Genomic DNA, 18,366 nt, shown 5'->3' with positions numbered 1-18,366 from the left:
GGCTTACAGAGACTGAAGCAGCAAAATGGACCCTGCCTGGGTCTGCAGCCGGTCCTCTGTGTACGCGTTAGTGCCGCGGCGTGGTGTTGCAGGGGACTCCCAACAAATGCTGTGAGGGTGTCCCTGGGTTTTTTCTCTTTCTTGGGAGTGTTTTTCCTGCTAGGTTACCTTCTCTGTGGTTTCTGGTGTCATGTTTCTCAAATGTCTTGTGGAGGCTTTCTCTTTTCTGAAGGAAAGTGCTCAGAGAGTGGCTCTGTGGAGAGCAGGGTGGTAGGAAGGAGTGGGCATGGGCGGAGGGAAAACTGTGGTCTCGATGTTCTGATTGAGAAAATTCATTTTCAGTTTTTAAAAAGAGGAAGAACAAAATAATAATTATAAGAATTCAATGTCAGTATTACTTTTTCATACATCTCTAACGTCATGTGATATTTCAATTTTGAATCCAGATTATTTGTTAATTTGTGTTATTAAGACCTAATAAACGAACAGGTAATAAGGTTGTGTTAAGAGAGATTAGTCCTTCCGTACTTAGTACATCTCTTTCCATTCTTAGATCCATAAGGAAGCAAATCATTCCAGCTGAGATTCTTATGCCAATTATGTGATTTCCTTCTTGAGACATCATTTCCTTCTCCACTTGAAGTCTACAGGCACCAAATTAATTGCAGCATCCACTGGCTTTCGCAGCTTCGTTGACTGAGGGTATACTGTATGAGAATATGTAAGAACTGCATTTGTTCTTTGTAATTTCAGTCTTCTCCACAGAACTCTTTCCTAATCTAGAGAACTTTGCTATATCACAGTAGTTTTTTGTTTTTTGTTTTTTTTTTTGTTGTTTTAATCAAGAGTTGGCTAACTCGTATAAACAATATGTGCTTTCTAGTGTATTGTCTTACCCCAGTGACGCTTTACTTGGTGTCTTACTTTATCTGGCAAAAGGTAATTAAGCCTAAAGATGCAATTACAGTTGATAATCAGCTGTTGCAATTAAGGATCAAGTAAGGTTCCTGATGAGGTAATGAGGAGACCACTTTCAATTATTCCTACATGCTCAGGCTAATCACTCAAGTCCCCCCAAATGGAAGATGAAGTAAGAGTTAGAAAGACACAGGCAGAGCAATCCAGTATATTTGGCCATGAAGATAAAAGAAAGGGGTGAAGCACTAAGAGACTGAAAGCAGGTAATAGGGCCCAGAAAAGGAAAGGGCAGAGTTTATTTACAACAGAAGCCCAAATGGACTCCAGTGCTTTCAGCGCTACAATTATAAACCAGTAAGACCTGAAACAAACCCCTAACCCACAAAGCCATAAGATGAAACTTTATTTTTTTAAAACACTACATTTATGGTCACTTATTAAAGTGACAATATAAAGTTAATGCGAAACGTTTCTTACAACAATTACTAATTTCTAGACAATGCCAAAATCTCAAAATTGTTAGCCAGTCCGGAAAGATGAACAAAATGACGTGGCATGTCATTTAGATTTCATTGACTCATGCACATATTAGGGCTTATTGACAGTCACTAACTACAATTATTAAGCCAGGCTGAGCCACTTGGTAAAGTTGCATGTTATCTTGTAAAAAAACAGCATAGAAAAGGCAAATGTATAGTTTAAAGAATAATGACAAGGTTATAAACAAGTGTGTATATATTAGCAAGTTTTATATCTAATTTAGTAACATTTTTATTTTATTTTTTTCAAGATATTTTAAAAAATTCATTACAATTTATTCACTTTGTATCCCAGCTTGTAGCTTCTTCCCTCATCCCCTCCCAATCTCACTCTTCCTCCCTCTTCTCCTCCCATGCCCCTTCCCCAGACCACTGATAGGGGAGGGCCTCCTCCCCTTCCATCTGACCCTAGCCTTTCAGGTCTCATCAGGACTGTCTTCACTGTCTTCCTCTGTGGCCTGGTAATATGTAGCTTTTTTAAAATTCTTAAAATTGCAGTAAATCTTTTAATACCATCTTGTTAATGTTACTGGTTACTTCATTATTCAATAAGCCTAACAAATATTTAACATCAGTTCATCATATAAATGGATAACAGCTGTGTGTATTCATTTTAATTTTTATGGTAATGAAATATTAAATTATAGTTAATATCAAATTAATAAATGTTCTTACAATTTGCTTGTGGGCAAATTTGGCCTTTTGCTGTTTTTATTTTATTTTATTTTTTCTCATTATTATTATTATTATTATTATTATTATTATTATTATTATTATTTACAACATATTTACTTTGTATCCCTGCTGTAGCCTCCTTCCTCATCTCCTTCCCGTCCCTCCATCCCTGCCTCTTCCTTCCCTATATCTCTCACCTTGTCCTCTTCCCCTACTATCTGAACCTAGCCTATCAGATCACATCAGGACTGTCTGGATCCTCTTTCTCTGTGGCCTATTAAGGTCACCCTGCCACATGGAGGTGACCAAAGAGCAGGCAACCAAGTTCATGCTAGTGACTGCTCCTGTTTTCCTTACTAGAGAAACCACATGGATACTTAGCTGCGCATGGGCTACATCTGTGCAGGGGGTTTAGGTCCTTTCCATGCATGGTCCTTGGTTGACTTATCAGTCTCTGGAGCTCACTCTGGGCCCATATTTTTGGTTTTGTTGGTTTCCTTATGGAACACCTGTCTTCTCCATAAGATTCCTTGTACTCTGCACAAAATTTGGTTAAAAGTCTCAGCATCTGCTTCCATATCCACCGGGTAGAGTCTTTCAGAGGCTCTGTGTGGAAGTCTTCTGTCCTGTTCCCTGTCTTCTCCTACTTCTGACATCTATCCTGTTTGCCCTTCTGAATGAGGATTAAGCCTCTTCTCTAGGGTCCTCCTTGTTGTTTAGCTTCTTTAGGAGTATAGATTTTAGTATGTTTATCCTGTATTATACAGCTAATATCCACTTATAAGTGAGTTTATACCATATATGTCTTTCTGCTTTGGGGATAGCTCATTCAGGATGATCTTTTCTAGTTCCATCCCTTTGCCTGCAAATTTCATGATTTCCTTGTTTTTAATTGCTGAATAGTATTCCATTATGTAAATGTACCACAGTGTCTGTATCCATTCCTCAGTTGAGGGACATCTGGGTTATTTCCAGATTCTGGCTATTATTAATAAAGTTGCTGTGAACATAGTTGAGTAAATGTCCCTGTTGTATGGTTGAGCATCAGGGTCTAAGGTCAATAATCAATAAATGGGACTTCGTGAAACTGAAAAGCTTCTGTAAAGCAAAAGACATCAGAACAAAATGACATCCTACAGAAGGGAAAGATCTTCGCCAACCCTATGTCTGACAGAAGGCTAAGACCCAGAATATATAAAGAACTGAAGAAATTAAATAACAACAAAGAAAGTAATCCAATTTAAAAATGGGGTACAGAGATCTGGGCTGTGGTGGCACCCACCTTTAATCCCAGTGCTTGGGAGGCAGAGGCAGGTGGATCTCTCTGAGTTTGAGGCCAGCCTGGTCTATAGAGGGGGTTCCAGGACAGCCAGAGCTACACAGAGAAACTCTGTCCAAAGAAAAAAATGGGGTACAGAGCTAAACAGAGAGTTCTCAACAGAGGATTATAGAATGGCAAAGAAACACTTAAATGTTCAATGTAATCGGGAAATGCAAATCAAAAAGACACTGAGATTTCACTTTATACCCATCACAATGGCTAAGATAAAAAAAAAAAAAAACTCAAGAGATGATGCATGGTGGAGAGGTTGTGGAGAAAGGGGAACATTCTTCCATTGCTGGTGGAAATGTAAACTTCTATAACCACTTTGGAAAGCATACTGACACTTTCTCTGAAAATTAGAAATAGTACTACCTCAACATCCACTATACCACTCCTGAGCATATAATTTATTATTCTTTTACAATTTATTCACTTTGTATCCAGATTGTAGCCTACTCCCTCACCTCCTCAGAAACATACTGGTAGATCAATGTAATCAAACAGAAGACCCATAAATAAACTTATTTACCTACATACAGCTGATTTTTGACAAAGAAGCTAAAACTATACAATGGAAAAAAAGATAGTTTCAACAAATGGTGCTAATCTAACTGGATGTCAAAATGTAGAAAAATCCAAATAGATCCGTATTTATCACCTTGCACAAAATTAAAGTCCAAGTGAATCAAAGACTTCAACATGGAGCCAGATATACTGAATCTGTTAGAAGAAAAACTAGGGAAGAGCTTTGCTGTTTATTTTGAATAAGGCATTATTAAAATTTGACTATGCTACGTATTACATAATGTCTATAGCTGCTTTTTTACCTACAACTTTAAAAGGCTACAGATTTTACATACTTTAAGGTTTTGAAACACACAGCAGTTAATACCTGGACATTTACAGAAAATACCATGTCATCAAGTGAACTAAAGCAAATGGTATTCTATATACAATTTTTTAAGATACTAAAGCAAGCTGGACCTAAGTGCTTCCATATATATTTTTGTTAATAGTTATATGACTTCAGATTTCTGTAAGACATAGTTTCAAGATTCCTTTTCTCCTCATTTTATGTTCTCCTATTCTTCAGAATAAGTGCCTCTAATCCTGTGGATCTACTCCCAAGCATACAGCATACAGATGTAACAATGTGTGGGTGACCTGCTTGCAGCCGTTCTCTCTGTGTGGCTGCGAGTTCCTTTAACCTGCATTATGCCTAAGCCTTCACTTCCTGCTTTGCTGAATGGAGACTTTACCTGGCTTATCTTGAATCCCAGTCTGGCTCTTTTACTCACATTCATTTAGGTAACAATGTACAAGTGTCTCTCTACTTAGACTCACCCACATCACCTTATATCTTGAAAAAAAAAAGTGCTTTACAAGCAATTTCACCCTATTTTCACTGCAGCATTCTTCTCTGCTGGACAGTCTCTTTTGCTCTATAGCAAATATGCCAAAACCATAGAGTAAAAAAGAGAACACAAAACTAAGATTAACATTAACACCACTTTTTTTCCCTGTGTACCTGTAACAATAGGAAGTGGCCCTTACTTTCCTACATTTTCACTTGTTCTTTTCCTGTATATATCCATAGTATAAGAATGAAATGTGTATGCTGAAACAATTAAAAAAGAGTAAGTATTTTAAGAATGGGTAAACCTGATAGGTAAATACGTGCTTTAATTCTGTTTTCATTTGTCAAATGAGGTTCACATAGAAGAATCATCTCAAGGCAATAATAAGCATATTCAGTTGAAATTCTCTATAGGATAAGACACGCAGGCATAATTATTTATTTTATTACTATAAAATATTTTTATTTTTAACATACAAAGAACTCACTGAATAGTACTGAAAATATTGTGAGAAATAGCTTGGAGACTAGTCTTTACTATATATTTCAAGTAATCTGTTGAATAAGACAACCATACTGATTTTATTCTACTCTTGTGGTAGTTAAATCTCTTCCAAGAATCTTTTAATTCTCCATAAATATAATTTTATCTTGATTGACATGTTTGACAGAAGAGCTTAACTATTAGAAATCACAGTGCTTGGAAAGCTGCTAGACCACAAATATTTTATATAACATATGAATAGCAGTGACCAGCAAGGCTGATAACGCATTGCCATTGGTGAGAAGTTTAGCACGGCCACCTGCTTGAACAGAGACCTTGTCACATCAGGACTCTGTCATATTTGCCAGCTCCAGTTTCTGTTTGCACCTCTACACTCCTGTGTTATTGCTCTTTTCTCACCTATGGAGGTAACAGAAACCTCTGTCAAAAATGTTTCCATTGAAACTTTTATGAATGCACACTAAGATTATATTTATAAGGTGCCCATCTGATAATACTGCCATCTTTAAAGGTACTTAGTAAATAAGTCAAAGAGTTAATATATGCAAAATCCTATAAACATACTAAAATGTGTTCCTTTATAAATATATACTGTGTTGTCCTATGCCTGTGTTTTTAGTTGAAAAACTTTTTCCCTTATGATTTATAAAGTTCTAGCTTTTTCTACAAGTTGTAATGTTTTAATCTACCATTGCATGAGGCATACCATATAACAAAATTCCAGATAAAACACACGCCCTAGAGGAGAACCTACAACTATTAGTCTGCTGAGGAGACATTGAATTAAACAATCTCTTACTTATTTTTAAACTCAAATTTGTGCATAGTTAAACCCTCAACGGAGAATATCCTTTTTTTAATTTTTGAAGTCATTTATTTTTTATTATTAATTATTTAATGCAATTTACTGATTTTGTATCCCAGCTGTGGCCCCCTTCCTCTTCTCCTCCCAATCCCTTCCTCCCTCCATCTTTTCTTTCTACGCCCCAACCCCAGTGAGTAGATGGCAATTAACACAGATACTCACAATGGATCATTGTACAGAAAGTAGTAACTATAGAGTTCTAAGATCTAAAAGAGAATCAGTATCATGCCATTTTTCTCCAGATAGTGGTGAGCGTGGCAAAACAATGTTTGTTTGACATGGTGTGGCTTTTGTACACATGGATTCATATTAGCATGAACAAAAGCTGCACTGGATCAAACCAGCAAGAATCCCAGCATAAAGTCAGAGAGAGAACATGAAGTCCTACATCCAGAAGAGCTGTTGTTATCTAATGGCCTCTGGGAGAGGGAGAGTTAGGGTATCTGGCTCCCAAGGTACTGCCCATGCTCTAGTAAATAACTGTCTTTATACTCGTGCACTTATTGAGAACTCAGTGAGTTTAAATAAAGATCAGCTAGGACTGTCGAGATGGATCGGTGGGTAGCTGAGCTTACTATTCTGCAAACATGCCAGGGATTCATCGCTAGTATCTACATAGCGCCTCCAGTTTCAGGGTGGCAGAATGCCCTCTGAGGGCACCATGCATGCAGTATACCCATCTACAGTCAGGAAAGATGCTTAGTCGCATAGAACAAAACCAAACACATCTAAAAGAATTTAAAGAGAGAATGTGAATTCAAAGGGGAAAGTGGAAGAGGTAGCACAGATAGAAGAATAATTGGGTCATGGATTCTAGCACTGGGAGGGGAAAATGAGCACTGGATCTTACTTCTAAGAGAGGAAATAGGTTCATCAGTCAAACCAAATGCACGTGTATCGAGTTCTCAATAAGTACTAAACATTTATTTCGGTGGAAATGATGTTTATTTGGCTTGATTTTAGTAAACTTGTCTTTTATTGTTTGCTTGCTTATATTTTTTTTCTTTCTTCTGGTGCTGAGTATTGAATTCAAGGACTCATATCCAGTAAGCTGGAGCTTTACAAATGAACCTCAAATTTCTTTGATATTCTTGAAATCTTTTGTTGAAATTATTTGCACACATTATTCAAGTAAAGATTTGGGATTAGAGATAGAATTTTGATAGTGTCAGGATAAATTTAACATCAAGCCTATGTATCTTGCTGAATCATATTGTATGTGATATATATGTATATAATATAAATATATATGTATATATCATAAATATATATATGTAAATATGTGTATATATTATTAATTATATATGTATATGAGTAGAAAATATGATGGGAATGATGACAATGAAAGAGGAAAGGAGAATACCAGAGAGGAGACAGAAATCTAAATCTAAGACCCACCAAAAAGTGAAATTAAGCTAGGTCTTATTAAAATTCCTTAAACTAAATTTTCAAAAAGTGTAGTGAGATAAACACAAATATATGTGTATTAGTTTCATAAGAAACTTTAGAGCACTCAGTTCCAGGTGAAATATATTCATCAAACTATATCCCTCCAGGTTCATGGATCTAAGAGGAGGTGGGAAGATTGTAAGAGCAAGATGGTGGAAGACTCGAAAAAAAACAGTGACTTGTAGACTGAATAGGATTTATGCACATATGAACTCACAGAGACTCTGGCAGAACTCACAGAGCTGCACAGCTCAAGCCAAATGGTACCCTTCCATAGAGAGGAAAAAGAAGACAGAGTCTCACTCCTAACCAAGAAGTTATTTACAATTGGTACTCTCTAGCAAAGGAAAGTCATGTTTTTCCAATGAAGTTTCACTGGGCATGTTAACCACACTTAAGTTCAGGCTCCATGCCAAGAAGTGGTTGACCAATAAACACACAGTCACACACACACATCTAAATTGTAATTTTTGTGGACATTTTTTTTGTTTCATTTGGAATTTTTGGACTTACTAGGTTTTCAATTGTTTTTACTTCCTTTTCTGTAGCTTTCTGAGTTTTTTGTGCATCCTGTTTACTATTTGTTTTATAAAGAGAAGAAAAAAAGATTGTAAAGTTGGGTGGGGAGATGGAAAACATAATTAAAATATATTGTATAATATTTTTTTCAGTTAAAAAAATAGAAAAAAATGTACTCATCCCACACTGGGAAAGAACATTTTAAAAGATTATATAACAAGGATTTGATAAGGAAAAGACAAATTGAAGTTGAAAATGATAGCAATTCTTTGGTTTATCTTAATGTACTTGTAAAATAGCCAGTAACTGGAGATCAGCAAAATGAGTAAAAAAGGTAGTTTGGTTATCACCAGTATAACATTGGTTCATTATGATAGTAAGTAGTAGATTAAGTATGTGATGAGGTATTGTGACCAAATCCAGAAGAAATACTAACAAAGAAACAAATAGATTCAGCATTCCCCTAAGGTTTTGGTTATTTCTCTTATATTACTGATGCGTTGACTGACCAAGACTGTATGGATGTATGATATAACAAGATTGTACACAGTTATTTCATTTAGTCAAATCTGTGACTGTCAATGAATGTACATAACTAGCTCAGCTAAGAAACAGTAAGGCTAAGATTTACATTCAGGAAAATGGGTCCAGAATTTCATACCGTAAAGACAGAATAAAGCCTAGAAAGATGTTTCAGCAGGTAAAGTGCTTTGACTTTACCTGAGGACATGAGTAAGTGTCCAGCACCCATGTTAAGCTGGTCATTATAGTTTACATTTGTAATCCTAGCATTGTTACAGTAAAGTGAGGCAGAGACAGGAAGATCCCTGGAAATTCATGGACTGCTACCCTGGATTATACTCAGCAAACAGTGAGGACCTTCTCTCCATAAGGAAGACTGTCAGGACTAAAACACTAAGTCTATAATCTAACATTGACATAAGAGATATAAAAAGTACACACACACAAATACATACACCACATTAAAAAAAGGAAAAAAAAGAAAAAAGAAGTAACAAGAAATGCAGAATTAAAACTTTAAAACTGGAAGAAAAGACTACAGATTTCTTCTGAGGATTTCAGTGTTCTGGCTGAGAAACACAGAATAGTATTAGAATAACGTCTACACCATATAATAAACACATATTTACATGAGAAAATGATTAATGTATACATTTTAAAATATATAAAGTATTTCTATTTTTTGAAAAGAAAGCACATATAAGGTAAATAAATGTTACAAGGTTGATACTAAAAGAATAAATATCAAGAGTTAATCCTTTCAGTGTGATTAATAAATTCTGCTTTGACTAAAAATGAAGATTTGAGATAAATTGTACAGAAAATAATGAAAGACTATAAAAAGAATCAGATGAGCAGAAAGGGTGAGTAAAAGAGAGGCAGATGAGCTACACCAGTTTCTTTATAATATTGCTTGTGTTATCATTTTCTGAACATTTTACAAAGCAAAGACTTATGCTTGGTTTGAAGAACCCAGTCCTTTCTGTAAACACCACTACCTCCACTTTTCTTCCTTCAAATGAATCTAGCAGCTCTCTTCTACCATCAGTATAAGTAATTACTGCATTTTTCCTTCTAAATAAACATTTTCTTATCTGGCAACTTCCTCACAAACAGACCTTTAATATTACGACATTATCTCAGTTACTCTTTCTCTTGAGAATCCTTTTTCGACTTTTTCGGACAAAGTGACAATTCTCCTCGGGGATTTGCCCATCACTGTAACACAATGTGTTAGGAATATTGATTTATCTGCATCCTGAGGACACTGTGGCTCATGCTGTGCTCAACCTCTGTTCTAAGAGCCTGGTGCTCCTGGAAAATAATTGTTACATAAAGAAAAATGATTGCTGTATGAAGAAAAATTAACACCAGATTAAAAATTATGTTACTGAATGGCTCTAATGTCCACCTAGATCCATCATATGAATGTTAAGATCAATATTAAGAAAGTAAGTATACGAGTATATTTTCACTTATACTTCCTTTTATTATGCATTGCTTATTCAATTAGCTACTCATACAGTTAACATCTGTTGAGCAATTACTGTGTATCCAGTTATGTCGCAGAGCTAGGTAACAGCATACCATCTAATGTTTACTAGAACTCTGTATTTTTGGCTCCTCATAATCTGATTACTTGGTTCACTAGCAAGTCATGTTTATGTTATGTCTAAGGAATGCTGTCAACTCTTCAACATCACCAAACTCACTTCATGGGTCCACAGTGTCATTATATTATTGTAACATTCTCTTGACTTGCATCTTAGCAAAATTTTAGTATCTTTTAACTGAGAATTCTATGCAACAGAAAAACTGGTATCTAAAGTTAAAATTCAGAACATATTGCCATTCTTTTCCAGTGTTTCAACAGTATCGTTATTACTTGCTGTTAGACCCTCACTGGGTCCCAAAATTATCCCCTAGCATTACATTGTGAGCTTAAACCTAACCATAATTGTCTTCTTTCATGCATCACTACTACACCACTACACCTAGTCCTAATGTTAAGGTCTTGGATACTTTTTTCCTTTTTCTTAAATCCGTTCATCATTGGGGATGTTCTCTTCCATCTGTCAGAGCTTAGTTTAACTGTCACAGTTGAGAAAAAAAAAAGCCTTTACTGACCACTTTATGAAACAGATCTCCATTTTTTTTACCTCATGAATTTTTTTTTTCTATTACAAAACAATTTTCTTTGTATTTCACTTGTGATTTTGTATTGTTTTGTCCTATATTATGAGATTAGGCACTAGGAAGTTTGAGTTCTTTGATTAATCATAGATCATTATAACGGTTTTGGCATGAAACTGAGGTTTTTAGCACATAGTTAAGGATGAAAAAGTTTATCACAGTGACTTCATTAACATGACATTCAGATAGAGATTAAGAAACATCAATTCATTCAACAATTATTTACAAATAAACTGTTAAGACCAAGCTCAGTGTTAGTCATTAAGGATAGAAAGATTACTGAACAATGTTGCTTTCAAGTAGTTTCATGACTATTAAGAATTTCTGAGTTCTTCAATGGCAGTCTCTTTGACACTCACCCCCCCCCCCCCCAAGGGAGGAGCAGTCCTGCTAGGCCACAGAGGAGGACTTTGCAGCCAGTCCTGAAGATAAAACAGGATCAGATGAAAGGGGAGGTGGTCCTCCCCAATCAGTGGACTTGGAAAGGGGCAGGGAGGAGATGAGGGAGGGAGGGTGGGATTGGGGAGGAAATGAGGGAGCAGATCCAGCTGGGATACAGAGTTAATGAAATGTAACTAATAATAATAAAATTAAAAAATTAAAAAGAAGAATTTCTGAGTTCTCTATAAAAACATTCAGAGCAGTACACAAACACCGAAGAGTGGCAGATGTCCATGAGGGTAGGTACCATGAAGTGCACACATTTGTGCATTATTAAGATATGATAACAAAATTAACCTAATGAATACAGGCAGTGAAGTGTGTCATATGATGAATGAAAGTAGAGTTGACGTCTCAAATTGTGAAGACCAAGAGAAACTTGAAGAATTGCCTGACATATGTTTTCACTGATGCTGGAAACATGCTTCAAAAGTGAGAACATAGGATAGAAGGTGGAATCCGGTATTGAGCTGAGTTTATCCACTCAGTGACAAAATTATTTGCATATGCAATAATCCCATGGACTTATAATTTATGTTTGTTTTAGTTTAATGATGTTTTGAAAACACAAATCACTAATTGATAGATGCTGTGTTATTGTTTTAGTGCTATTGGTCATATTTCTTGTTTAAAATTTATTTATTTTTTATTAATTACAGTTTATTCACATTGTATCCTAGCTGTAGCCTCCTCCATTGTCCTGTTCCAATCCTACCCTTCCTCCTTCATCTCCTCCCATGCCCCACCCCAAGTCCACTGATAGGGAAGGTCCTCCTCCCTTTCCCTCTGACCATAACCTATCAGGTCTTATCAGGATTAGCTGCATTGTCTTCCGTTGTGGCCTGGGTATCAACGAAGATGCTGAGACTTTGGACAGGGTTTAGGAATCTCATAAAAGAAAGGGGGTGCATTGTCTTCTTCTGTGGCCTTGTAGTGCTGTTTCCCCCTCAGGGGGAGGTAATTAAAGAGCAGGCCAATCAGTTTATGTCAGAGACAGTCCCTGTTCCTATTACAATGGAACCTACTTGGATACTGAATTGCCATGGGCTACATCTGTGCAGGGGTCTTAGGTTATCTCCATGCATGGTCCTTGGTTGGAGTATCAGTCTCAGGAAAGACCCCTATGCTCAGATTTTTTGGTTCTGTTGCTCTCCTTGTGGAGTTCCTGTCCTCTCCAGCAGCCACTCATGATGAGACCTAATTGATTAGGATCAGAAGGAAGGAAAAGGAGACCTCCCCTATCAGTGGACTTGGGGAGGGGCATGAATGCAGAGGAAGGGAAGTATTGGGATGGGAGGAGGAAGGGAACCACAGGGGGGTACAAAGGGAATAAAGTGTAGTTAATGAAGAAAAAAATGTAAAAAAAAAAAAAAAGAATTTAAACCAGCAACAACAATCATAAAAAAAAAAAAAGGAGGGATAGATAGACCTGGATGGGTCAGGAGTTCCACAAGGAGACCAAGAGAAATAAAAAATCTGGGCACAGGGGTCTTTTCTGAGACTGATACTCCATCCAAGGACCATGCATGGTGATAACCTAAAACCCCTGCACAGATGTAGCCTATGGCAGCATGGTATCCAAGTGGGAACAGGGACTGTCTCTTACATGAACTCAGTGGCTGGCTCTTTGACCATTTCCCCCTGGTGGGGAGGCAGCCATAGTCATATTTCTTATTGAACTTTCTGTAGAGTTATTACCTTTTATATTTATAGTGGTACTATGTTAGTAAAGCCTTCATGGAATTTACATAGGGGAAAAGCTTAAATTACAAGAATAGTAGTCTAACATTCAAGTCTCTTCAATTGATAATTAATTTGCCTCATATTTCCAAAAGTAATAAGGTTATATAGAAGATTAACCAAATACTACCAAATATTTATTACTTTTCGTCATTCTGATGACTGCTTGACTTTTGTACATTCCAGAGAATATATGTTCTATTCCATAATTTTGTCTAAGATTTCACTGCTGTGATGACTGATATAAGAGGGCAAGTCAGAAACAGTTAAGGGAAAAATTATTCTATGATATTAATCTTTTGTCTAAATGATTTTATTTATATATGAAATATTATTAAATGAAAGAAAGCCTAATGGTTTTTATTGTTATAGTACTCATGGCATATATAAATATAATTGCATATTCATATAATTTTCATATTTAAATTTGATAATGTTAGCCTAGAGGACCAGATAAATCCTTTGCTAGTTTTCATACATACTTCACAATTTTATCTTTACTGCTCATCTGGGAGATTTTATACTTTGACATACATTTTAACTATGCACCCATGCATTTTATTGAAGTATGAATTGATTAAGCATAATTTCAGTATCATATAATCTTGGTATCTGTGCTAGTTAATGTTTGTTAACTTGATGTAAACTATAGTAAACTTGAAGACGAGAACCTCACTTGAGAAGTTGCTCCCATTAGATTGGTCTGCATGCAACTATAGGGGGATATTACCTGATTAATGATGTTGGAGGCCCCAGCTCACTATAGAGAGTGCCATTTGGTAGGTGGCTGGATTAAATATATATATGAATATATATATATATTTATATATATGTATATATATGAATTGCTTGGTCTGTATATATATATATACAGCAATTCATTGATAGCTAGCTGCTTGCAGAATTCCTCCATAATTTCTGCTACATTTCCTGTCTTCAGTTTCTTTACATGACTTACTTCATGATGGACTGTGAAAATGATATATAAGTCAAATAAACCCTTTCCTCCTTAAATTACTTTTGACAGTTAGCATTTTTTCACAGCAACATGAAATTCTCAGGACATTATTACTTAGAAGAAAAATAGCATTTCTATGAACAATTTCTTAACAGAACTTAACAATACAAAATAAGGCCCAAATACTATATACTTTTAAATTATTATTTATTTATAGATGTTCATAAGACTACAAAGAAATGTTCCAGGAGAGTGAGGCTTTACTGATATTTTTCTTTATTTTTGATCTCAATTTTCAAGAATAATTTCAAATTTGCTAAAATAAATAAGTACTTTAAAAAAACTGTGCTAAGCAAGTAAAGTCTGTCCTAACTATTATAACTTATATAGCTCAAGAAATGAATATAAGCTAAAGTGAAATAATATAAATAAATTATCAAAGATTTTCCCTGCTAGGAGAATTTATACTGTAAGTTGCATCTTATACTGGATACATTTAATAATGTTAAAACCTTTGACTAACTTTGCTAATAGTATATTTCACTATCAACCATATTAAATGACTATTTTAAGTCAGACAAATATAGTCAGTAAGCCGAAACCCACGTAGAACATATTGATAACAATGCACTGCACCTGTGCTATAAAATGTATTTATTAATTTGGAATAAGCCACATGTTTAATCATATTACTAACATGGTCAAATTTTCTTACTTTATTTTATTTTTATTTTTTATTTATTTATTTATTTATTTATTTTTTCAAGACAGAGTTCCTCTGTAGAACATCCCAGCTGTCTGAAACTCTTTGTTCACCAGGCTGATTTCGAACTCACAGAAATCTACCTGCTTCTGCCTCTTGAATGCTGGGATTAAAGGTGTGTGCTGCCATGTCTGGTTTGTGGCCACATTATCTATGTGTTTAATTTTCAGCAAAGGGAATAGGAAATATAAAAATGCCAATATATTTATATTTAGGATTGTTTGCAATGTAATTACATTTCTATAAATATATATATCAAAACTTTATTTGGGCATAGAGAATGAACCCAAAGCAAAACAATAAAAAGCTATTTTATATTTTGAAGCCTGGTATTCAGAACTGTGAATATGAATACACAGAATTTGGCACTCTCAGTGTGACTGAGCACTCTGTGAAAGTCACAGCAATAGGAGATCCTTTTATGTGCAATGTGAATTGCCTGCTGGGAGCTTTATGTCACAGCAGCCCCCCAGAAGTTAAATCAAGGGCACAAAAAATACACACACAAATGGATCTCTATGCTATTTCATTGGCGTTATAGATCAAGACGTCAGAGTAACTAAAAAAGGCTACCTGCAGAGTGCAAACACTAGCAGAACTGATGTCAGAACTGGAGTCCTAATTTGAATAATTCATAAAATGAGATCTACTTAAATAAATTTCTGAAAGAAATCTTAGAAAAATTGATTAGCATAGAAAAAGATAGAACCAAGAATGTTTCCTGATGGATGGTACAAAAAACTCCATTCATAAGAAAAAGCACAAAGAATCAGAGTTACCATGTATTTGAAAACTACTTAGGTGTCAGTCTGCCTTTGAAATAATGTTCACAATTGACCACTTTCACTATGTATTTCTACAGTGTTTTGTTATATCATAGTTCTGAAAATTGTGTTTTATAATCATAGAAGCCCATTTTTAAACTGCAATATTTTAGCATTATTAAAAGTATACAATATGATACGCTACTTAACAGTAGAAAGTCTTCTTGCATGGAATTTTTTGATAATTTATTTAGATTATTTCAATTCAGTTTATATTCATTGCTTTAGCTATATAAGTTACAATAAGCTATATAAGTTACAATATAATACGTATATATTACAATTAACCCCAGTAAGTTAAACTGATATGATGGCACTCAGAACAGCACAGCAAAGTATGCTCTGTAATTATAATTTTAAGGATCGACTAGGACCTTTTGCCTGAACCATTATAACCTCCATGGGGCCCATACTCTGCTGTATCCAGGCTTCAGACTCTAGCTCAAAATGAAGATAGGACTATGGTCATTAGGTTCACCACATTTTATTTTTTATATCAATTACAGTTTATTCACTTTGTATCCCAGCTGTAACACCCTTCCTCATTCCCTCCCAATCCCAATCTTGCTCTCTCATCTCCTCCTATGCCCCTCTCTGAGTCCACTGATAGGGGAGGTCCTCCTTCCCTTCCATATGACCCTAGCTTATCAGGTCTCATCAGGACTGGCTGCATTGTCTTCCTCTGTGGCCTGGCAAGGCTGCTCCCTGCTGAGGGGGAGTGAACTCTGTCACAAAGTTCATCACATTTATCTCCTTCTGTTTTTTAGTTGTTTCCTTATGTTCTTTGGCTAACATTGAAATCAGAGATATTTCCTATCCTTAACATATGGCCATGTTTCTAAAGATTTTATTCTCCAAAGTTCCACACCCTCCCCCAACCTCACAGGTACTCTGATCCAGATTATTTGATTTATTAGTTCTTCAAAATACAAATGACATTGTTCATCTCATTTTGCCCATATCATTTTTTTTTTCATTTACATAAATTGCTTTCTCTACCTTTCTTTCTATCCTCTTCAGGTCCTTGTGCCTTAGCAGACTGACTTATTTGTTTGTTTTCTCCATGGTGATAACTGCCTATCACTGAATGTCCTTCCTGTACCCTCTCAGTACCATATCTGTATGTTTTCATGGACCCTCATCTACTTCACTGCATTCTGTAAATCGATTTCTGTGAAAGAATTTTATTTAAATACCTATCAGTTTATTTGTGTGTGAGTGAGTTTGTTTGTTTGAGACAGATTTTCTCTGTGTGTAGCCCTGGCGGCCCTAGAACCCGCTTTGTTGACTAGGAAATCTGCCTGTCTCTTCCTCCCAAGTGCTAGGACTAAAGGCATGCTCCACCATGCTTGGCTATCTATCAGTCTCTTCTATAGACCAAGAAGCTCTCTGAAGGATAGGGATATCTTTTGCGTTTCTAACCAACAGATATTTCCATTACTACCTGGTGACCCTAACGTTGAAGATTGTGAAAATACTCTATAAACATAGGCTGAATCGAATAAAGAATAAGTAAATACTAATGTTCTCCTAGAATGCCTTCGTAATGCCAACTTAGCTTTGCTCTGTTCAAGTGTTGATACATCCCAACCCTGACAATGCAGCCACTTCTGATGAGAACTGATAGACTAAGATCAGAAGGAAGGAGAGGAAGACCTCCCCTATCAGTGGACTTGGAGAGGGGCATACATGCAGAAAGGGGGGGAGGGTGAGACCGGGAGGAGAGGAGGGAGGGGCTTATGGGGGGATACAAAATGAATAAAGTGTAATTAATAAAAGTTAAATAAAAAATTTAAAATAATATCAAAAGCAGAATTCTTATTGTTTTCTTGATACGTATCAAAATAACATTTTAATTTGATAACAAATACCAACATATTTTCATAGAACAAAATTAAAATTGAGTACTGAACTCTTATAGCATTCATGATTATTTAAATGAGAGTCTTTTATAGTTTTCTAAAGATTTCTGAAAGTGCAATAAGTGACTACATATGTTTATATACTTAAAGTAAGTAAATCGTGTTTGATAACTATGGTGCAAAATTTTGAGTAGTACAGTTTATGAATCAACACAAAACTCTTATAGGTATAAGACAGCATATCAGAATCTGATTGAATGGCTAATTTATGGAAATTATGCAGAATTCTAAAAATTAACACAAAATTTAATCTCTTGTAAATCTTCGATGATCACATTGCTTATAGGAAATCCTCAAAAATCATTGCTCAAAATAGTGTTAAGCAAAGTCAAGGTCTTTATTTTAAAATCCAGAACATTAAGCTGGTTCTCATAAAATGTGAGATTCCTTACATTTCCATATATTTCTGAGTAATGATTTAAATATTTCTTTCAAACTTGGTTATGCATTATGAAAGAGATCTCACTTTTTTGCCTGTATCTGGTGTAATCACAGAATCATGTTTTGGAGGAAGGGAATGAAAGTAGTGTATTTTCCTCAAGCCTAAATTCACCACTTATAAAAGGGAGGGGGACTAACTAACTCATTTGGAAATAGCATGAGCATTCTGATATGTTTTCCCTCAAAGATAGAGTCTCCAAGGTATAACAGCTGGGAAGCCATCTGCAAGCTGAATGAAGTTCCAACAGGAAATGAATGCCAGTAATGCATAATGGAGCCACAAAGTTCAGATTAGGTCAGAACTAATTAGTAGAATATTGCTATCTTTGTAGAAAATAGGTGAGTTTTCCTTATCTGCTCTGAAAATAATAATGTCAGGGAGATTTAATAGTACATATTCTATAAGCTAAA

General features: G+C 35.4%; 1 protein-coding gene across 1 annotated transcript in view; it reads right to left on the bottom strand.

The window, feature by feature from the left end:
• Csmd3 (CUB and Sushi multiple domains 3) overlaps nt 1–18,366 on the bottom strand; it is a 1,323,831-nt gene that overhangs the window by 981,911 nt on the left and 323,554 nt on the right. The window lies entirely within an intron of this gene.

This window comes from Meriones unguiculatus, chromosome 8, assembly GCF_030254825.1.
Source record: "Meriones unguiculatus strain TT.TT164.6M chromosome 8, Bangor_MerUng_6.1, whole genome shotgun sequence".
NCBI lineage: Eukaryota > Metazoa > Chordata > Mammalia > Rodentia > Muridae > Meriones > Meriones unguiculatus.
This window is presented reverse-complemented; position numbering and strand designations above follow the sequence as displayed.